This window comes from Montipora capricornis, chromosome 14 (genome assembly GCF_036669925.1).
Source record: "Montipora capricornis isolate CH-2021 chromosome 14, ASM3666992v2, whole genome shotgun sequence".
NCBI classification, from domain to species: domain Eukaryota; kingdom Metazoa; phylum Cnidaria; class Anthozoa; order Scleractinia; family Acroporidae; genus Montipora; species Montipora capricornis.
Window position 1 is genome coordinate 22,790,491 of NC_090896.1, and position 7,500 is coordinate 22,797,990.

At 36.3% G+C, this 7,500-nt stretch overlaps 1 long non-coding RNA gene across 1 annotated transcript in view; it reads left to right on the forward strand.

Annotated features, from left to right (window-relative positions):
* The window catches only part of LOC138032526 (uncharacterized), a 24,441-nt gene extending 20,502 nt beyond the window's left edge, over positions 1–3,939 (forward strand). The window contains exon 4 of the long non-coding RNA XR_011128391.1: positions 3,163–3,939. This is a non-coding gene — a long non-coding RNA (uncharacterized lncRNA). The remainder of the gene's footprint in view (positions 1–3,162) is intronic.
* The last annotated feature ends 3,561 nt before the right edge of the window (positions 3,940–7,500 follow it).

A 7,500-nucleotide genomic window follows, 5' to 3' on the forward strand; every position in this document is an offset into this window, starting at 1 on the left:
GCTAATACATGTAATTATATTTCTTTCATCATGCAAATGCCAAGATGAAAAATTTGAAACATTGCCACTTGAAAAATTATAAAAAGAAGGCACCAAATAATAAAATTCCTCGGCACAGTTCATTTAAATGGTCACACATTCCATCCACTGACTAAAAAGTTATAAACTTAACTGTCCAGTTGCTTTAAATGCAACTCTACCTAATTGACCAATGATGTTTTCATATAAAACAGCAGATCTCTTGTTAATGTAAACGTCATAATTTTCAGTGAAATCATTATCAAAAGAGAATTTGCCTCCACAGAATTCCCCTCCGCAACAAAATTTCCCCTCCACAACAAAATTTAATGAATCTCTCTTGGCTATAGTTTAAAATAAATTTTCTTTTCAAACATAATACAACTACATGTAACCCTTGACCTAGAATTAGAAGATTTGGAAACATGAAGTTGACTTTGTCATTTACAAGCGCACCAACAAAACTTTTAGGCTTCAAAACGTTGCGGAAGGGAAAAGAGCATCCAGAAGGCTGTCTGTAGGTGCCATACTGATAGAAATGTAGAGTTTGGCCAGTGTCTAAGTTACTTAGTCTGGAGTAGTTTGTGTCCCAGACCAGTTAACTAAAATTGCTGTTTTCCTTTTTATATTCTACCAACATAAAACTTTCCCCGCCGCAACAGCTGTTATCATTAGTTTACATAATGTATGATAATTTATGCATAAACGACAATTCATATCCAACAATTCTAGTTGTTTTCAAAAGCCTTATTTAACATGTTATCCATTTATCAGAAAATTGAGCAATTTAAGCAAATTTCATGTTAATAATTTCTCGTCCAAATTACTGTGGAATGACCCTATTATGATGTAAATTCTGCAAATAGAAATTGTATTGTATTGCCAACCAACTTGGGCACCTTGTCATGTGGGTGAAAGCCAAGAAATATGAGGTTAACTGTATGATAATATGAAACTACAAAAGTACTACCACATACTGTACTAACAACTACTGACACCTAAAATATACTACTGCTAATATCACTCATTTACAACACAAAGCATAATAAATTGGACAAAAAAAAAGGTGATTAATTGTGAATCTTAGATGAGCTGTGTTTTTGTTTCATATTTATTTTGAACTTGAAATTTAAAACCTTCAATGCTGAGAAGTACATTTTTCCTCTTGAAATCCCGTAAGTAATTTTTGCCAATAATGACAAGATAATGTAAAGGGGTATGGTGTATCCATAATACCAATAATGACTGCAAACTTTTAATTTTGTTTGTAATGGTGAAAAGAGATTGCTCAAAAGTGCTGGTGATAAAAAACAAAGTGGAGCAGGTTCAAGGTTCTTGACTACAAAAAATTTGAAATGTACATACAGTACAGCCCAAAAATAATGCATGCACAAGAACTTCTTTTTGTATCCACAAGCCGGGCAACTTCCTGCGGGTAATTGTGGGTCAGTTGCTCTTGAGACCTGAAAACACAAGAACTTCTTTGCGGTTGCATGCTTAAAGCGCAAGAACTTCTTTGCATAATCTTTAATTTTTTCCCACATCCTATCAGAAGCCCAGGTTAAAGTATGGAATTTAAGACCGTATTGAAAACGTTTCACTTAGGTTCGTGGGCTACATCCTTTGGGGTAGAGTTTAAATACCCTTCATATCATCTGCAGATAATTGAAAGTCATGTTTCAGTTTTAATTATTAGCTCTGTTAGGAGATTGGGCTTTTTTGCTACTTACAGTAGCAAGGAATAATCTTTTAATTATAATAAGAATTAAAAGATTTTTGTTGTCACTGACTAAAAGCTTTTTGTATGAACGATTTGGTTCATGCAAAAAAGCTTTTTAGTCAGTGACAACAAAAAAATTTTAATTCTTATTATTATCATGCCTGACTACTATTTTTAATCTTTTGATTTCTTATTAGAAGCATCAAAAATGTTTCCATTATCTTTACTGGAGCTACAACTGACAACAGGAAAATTCCATGTGTGACGTTAAGAAAGCAAAAATATTGAATAAGATTCATTTATGTTAAAACTTACACTAACAGAAAGCTTTTGCACTGGGCTACATTTGTATTTGAAATTACCAAGATTTTGTGTGTCTTGCCAACACTGACTTGGCGGGTGGCTGTGGAATTCGTAGCTCAAAATAAGTTTGTCATAAACATCAAAACAGTTCAAATAAACATTAGAATACATGTACCTCAACCTGGTTCCCAGGGTCTCTCTTCTTCCCTTCCTTGGAGCAGGAGAGAGAGAGAGACCGTGGTCTGGTCTGACCACGTGTCAGAGCAACAATCAAAATCAACAGGGAGGGGCCTTGCAAAAACGAACTTTATGCCATACTTTTTTGGTCAACATGAAATTGAGACAAGGATGCGTGGAACAAACAATCACCATAATTTTATTTTATCATGATGTTTTACGGCAGTCTCCACTTTGAACACTATTAATTTTGCAACAGCAGCTACTGTCATATTAATCTTAGACCAAACAACTGAAATGTCTCGAGGCCATTTATTGTGGAAAAGATTGTGTCGCTGTTTTGGCAACAGGCTATTGTAAATCATTGATCTTCCACTTGCTTCCATCACTTCATCGTGACAAGTTTAACGATGAAGGATCTTCATCACCTCCGATTCAAAGTGTTGTTGTTATTGTCTCCTCTTAATGCATTTATCAAGGACGGACTCGAAAGAAGCATTGAATGGAAGAGCTGTGGCTCTAAACTTTAAGCAGAAACAAAACACAGGAGATGTTGAGCTAGATGCAAATTCCTTGTTTCTGAAAGACGCAAAGCATGACATGTTGTTTCTGCATCCAAAAGCTTTCCAGACGTGCATGGATGGGAAGGAGCTCTTGCAAAGTGTGCCTTATCAACGCTTCGTTAAAACTATTGTTATTGATGAGGCACATTGCATCTTAGAATTGAGTGAACCTGACTTACTTCATTATACTCTCAGGGGCAGCATCTTACATGTACAGTGCTTCGTTAAGGCTTATATGAAATGACTGTTGCTATTGGAATGAAGGTGGATATCCCATCAATACGCTTTGTTATTCGTGTTAGCCAAACACGATCTGTTAGAGAACACAAGCATCAAAAAGAAAAGAAAATACTAACAACAATAATATTGTTATTGTTTCAGATTACATTACATTATTTCCCTTCTGCAAACAGTGAAAGGAATCCTTTTACCTAACTACTGTAATTTAAATCATTATGTCGTTCATTAAAAAACCAAATAACGTCTATTCACCTGGAAGAAACATTTTCAGATGAGGTTAATCAATATCTCTGTTGCCAAAATATGAAACTCTTGTCTATGTTTCTACATACCATAAAATATGTATTATTATATAGAAAATAATATTACATAAGTATTAGTCAAATAGTGTTCAAGATTCTTCTTCATCTTGCACCAAGGGAGCATCTAGCATCAGATTTCTTTTGTCTCCTCAACCACTTCTCTAAATCCACTTGGTCTACTGTTGCTGAAGGGCCTGCAACTATATGTGGGAATCAGTCATGTTTCCTGTTAGGATCATACATGTACTCTTGTACATGTATCTCCAAAAGCACTTGGCCTACAGGACGAGTAGAGTTTCCCGAAAAAATAAGTTTTTTTCTACTTAGGTCTGGACTTCACAGCAACGTACTGTTTTTGCCTCTGTTTTACAAGAATATCTGGCTCTGTTGTTTTGGTAAAGACTGGGATCCACATTCCTTTTATGGAAATGACAACCTTGTTCGAGAAAAGGCTTCATTAACACTTGAATTAACGAGGTGAATACTGTTGTGGCAAAATACATGTAAGTGTAGTTGTAGTAAGCTTTGTGACCAGCAGGTGATTTACTTGAAAACAGTGCCAGATATTGCCAGAACCTATATGCCTCATACATGTAGATGTGCTGCGTTTTCTCAAATGATGTATTGTACATACATGTAAGGAATGTAAGTGATCCATGATGGGTGTGTGTACATGTATGAAATGGTGTTGTCTTGAAAAGTGCAAAGAAGAACAGAAATTGAAATAACTGTTAAAACAAACACTTGAGATTTGGTACAAAACAGATTATATTATACGATTTTTACGTTTTTTAATGATATTTTGTTATTCCCTTCAATAATGTTCTTGGATGAGTGAATTTAACTTTCGGACAACCAAAATCTGAACGTTACTCGTCCAATGGACAAGTGGAATGGAAAAAAAGTTTTTTGCCCTGATCATGGTCGAACAGCTTCACTTTTTGAAGGTCTGTCATTATTTTTTACCTCATCTGTGGCTGATGACCTGTGACTGTGTGATGACGAAGGAGGGACCCTATTCAACTGTTGATCAAAGTTTTCAACAATTTGCCTTTCTTCCCCAGATGATCTGCTATATCTGTCCATAGGGGTTTTGCATGGCAGGAACAATGGATTCTTTGTTCTATGGGAACAAATGTTCTTTCTAATGCAAAACATTTTTATTGTTCCCGCCATGCAAAACCTCTATGGCAGCGACTGTTTTGTTTGTGGGGTAGACGAAAGAACTCATCAATGAACTTAAACATCACATACACTGTAATTAAAAATGTTATTTGTTCTTGTTGTCCCCTACATCTAAAATATTGTGTGGGGGCCCATTCTTAACTGTTCGTCCTTTTGTGATTTCCATTTCAAAGAATTCAAGCAATGCCTCAGTAGTGAAACACTTGACTACACGTACATTCATGAACAACTGCTCACAATTTTCATAATGTATCACATCTTGTGAAACATTTCTGCATTGTAGCTTTTCTCTAAAGTACTGCAAGGTGCCTTGTTCTCTTGCAGACTTTTTGTATAATTTCCTGAAAACAAGCTGAAGAATAGACAAAATTAATTAGAGATTCAAGAAGTCATGATACTGAAGTTTCTACTTAAGGTTTAAAGATCACTAAAAGTAGACGCCTACCTGGATTTCATTTAAAGTGCTTAATATTAGAGTGCAGTTAAGCTTAAGTTAGCTTGATTATAAATAAAAACAATAAGCACAACACAGTAATTTCGTTCATTATTCTAAATTTGCATCCACTTAGTGTTTCCATGAAACAATTAAGTCAATATTATCATACCTCCCAAGAATAACCTGTTCTCTTAAAATGGTACAATTCACCTGCTGTTTGTTCTCAAAGCAACTCATTCCAAAAAAAATATTGTTACAAAAAAACCATAGTTAAAAACTTTTTGTCTGTAAATTGTCTGTAAATACAGGTTACCCCCCCCCCCCCCAAAAAAAAAAAAAAAAAATCTAATCCACGGTTACCTTGAGAAATTCCTTTTTGCATGCCAGTCCACAATTCTGAAGAGGTACAGGTGATCTAGGGTGCTTACCATTTACACGAAGCATCCAGGTGGAAATTGTAGGTGTAAGTATTAAATGACGCAGCTTGTCCCAATAAAAACTGGATAACGTAAAAAATTTACTGGTATCAACAGGAAAGCCCAAAAAGGACAGAATTAAGACATTGATTGTGCCAATGCATCATAATTTCTGAAAAGTTCTAAATGGAATGGTGTGTACCATTTGATATTCTAACCGAAATTTCCGGGTTTTCCGTGTAAATGGTAAATACCCCTAGTCTATCCTGTGCAGCGTGGTTACCTGCTCTCAAATCTTTGGCACTAGCCTATAGCACTTGCATAGGCTGGACACCAAAGCAAGGTATTGTGAAATTAGCCAAGGGATCATCACCTGTTGGCACTGGTGAAACGTGACGTTGTCTGGTCTAGTCTGGAAGAAGCCATAATGGGTGGACCAGGTCATTGAGGGGAGCACAAAAGCTACCTTCAACTGGGCTAAAACATGAACCATATCTGAGTACTTCTTCTCATCCTTGATAAGAACTGGCAAGGGAACAACAACAGACCGAGAGGACATCTCTCTGGAGTACTGACAGTCTGTATGATATGGACAAACATCCTTAAGAAAATCAAATGCTGGAAATGACTTGCACAGAATTCTTGCAATAAGGATCTTGTAATGGTCTCTTGTACAGCTGATCTCACCTATCAGCCAAAGATATTACATCCTTTAAGTCACAATCTGAAAGTTGTTTTGGAGGCCCATCATCATTGGGAAGACAAGGGAACTGATGTGATCAAAACTATACTTGTTGCTACAGCATGGACACTTTTGTTTTGATGACGAGATTGCATGTCATGTGCCTTCACATCCCAATCAATATTGTCCAACAAAAATACAAATTTCTTGCCTCTCATCAGAAGTTGTGAAGCTCAATCCAAGAAATGTTGATCAATTTCTTCCTGGATTGTATACTTCAAACATATACATTTTGACAAGCAAAAGCAGCACTCGACTTTCAGGAAAAAACGTAGGAGGTGGCCCCTATGTTTTCAGATTTGGTCGCCAGCTGAAGTATTTTAGTTGCCAAAAAATTTCGGCCCCTCCTGCCTTATAGATTTCAACAAAAGAGAGGCTACTATAAACAGAAAATATATATATCTTAGTTTCAATTAAACCTGCTCTTCTTAATTATGACTGACAGTCAACATTGAAATCTTTTCACGTGTTACAACAGTGCCTTCGCTAGACTAAGAGTATCCACGTATGTTCTTTACTTTTGTTGTGAAAAGGTGAATTCTGGCTGCCACTGGTGACAATCAACTTTGAAATCTGTTCACGTGTTACAGCACGCACCACCTTTACAAGAGTATGCATAACTTAACTTAATGAAAGGTCAATCCTGGTTTACAACAAATATACCAAATAGCCACTTTCAATGTTCTAAAAGTTATTTTGGAATTGTCAGAAACAACAACTAGTATGTCCAGGTGTGAATTATTACAACTAAGAGGACTAGGCTTCTGCTTAGTAAGCAACTTAAAGGAAATAAAATTATAATTTATTTACAAGGTAAACTTGTCAGAAAACGGAATGTTTCTTTCAGTTCTTAGTTAAAAGTCAGGGGTGCAAGAATCTTTGAAGCACTTTACAATGTATACTGACTCTTGAAGAATGGTCTTCATGGCTTCTCTCCACTAGTGAACCACAGCTGCACTGCATGTGATGGGTCAAAACGTGTTGACCGGGGGACCCTCTGAAGACAAGCAGATAAGATGTTCTGTGGTTTCTGTTTCTAGGCAGGAATGTTAACACTTTTGATGTGGTTTTGAGTGGAGAACATACTCTAAAATTGCACACTGGAAGTTTGCAAAACAAGGAGAATCTCGTGTTATCTCTATGCCTCTGGAAATTTTATGTGATCACTCATTTTCTTTTGCTGTTGTTCCTGATTCTTTTAAACTTGTTTATAAACTGGATCCCATTCTGAAGAGGTACAGGTGATCTAGTGTATCCTGTGTAGTGTGGTTACCTGCTCTCAAATCTTTGGCACTAGCCTATAGCACTTGCATGAGGCCCTGTTAGGAGGGGTATAGATGTCGCCCGTCTGAATTTCAAACTTTGTCACGTCGCCATTTCGGAACGTTCAGATGTCGC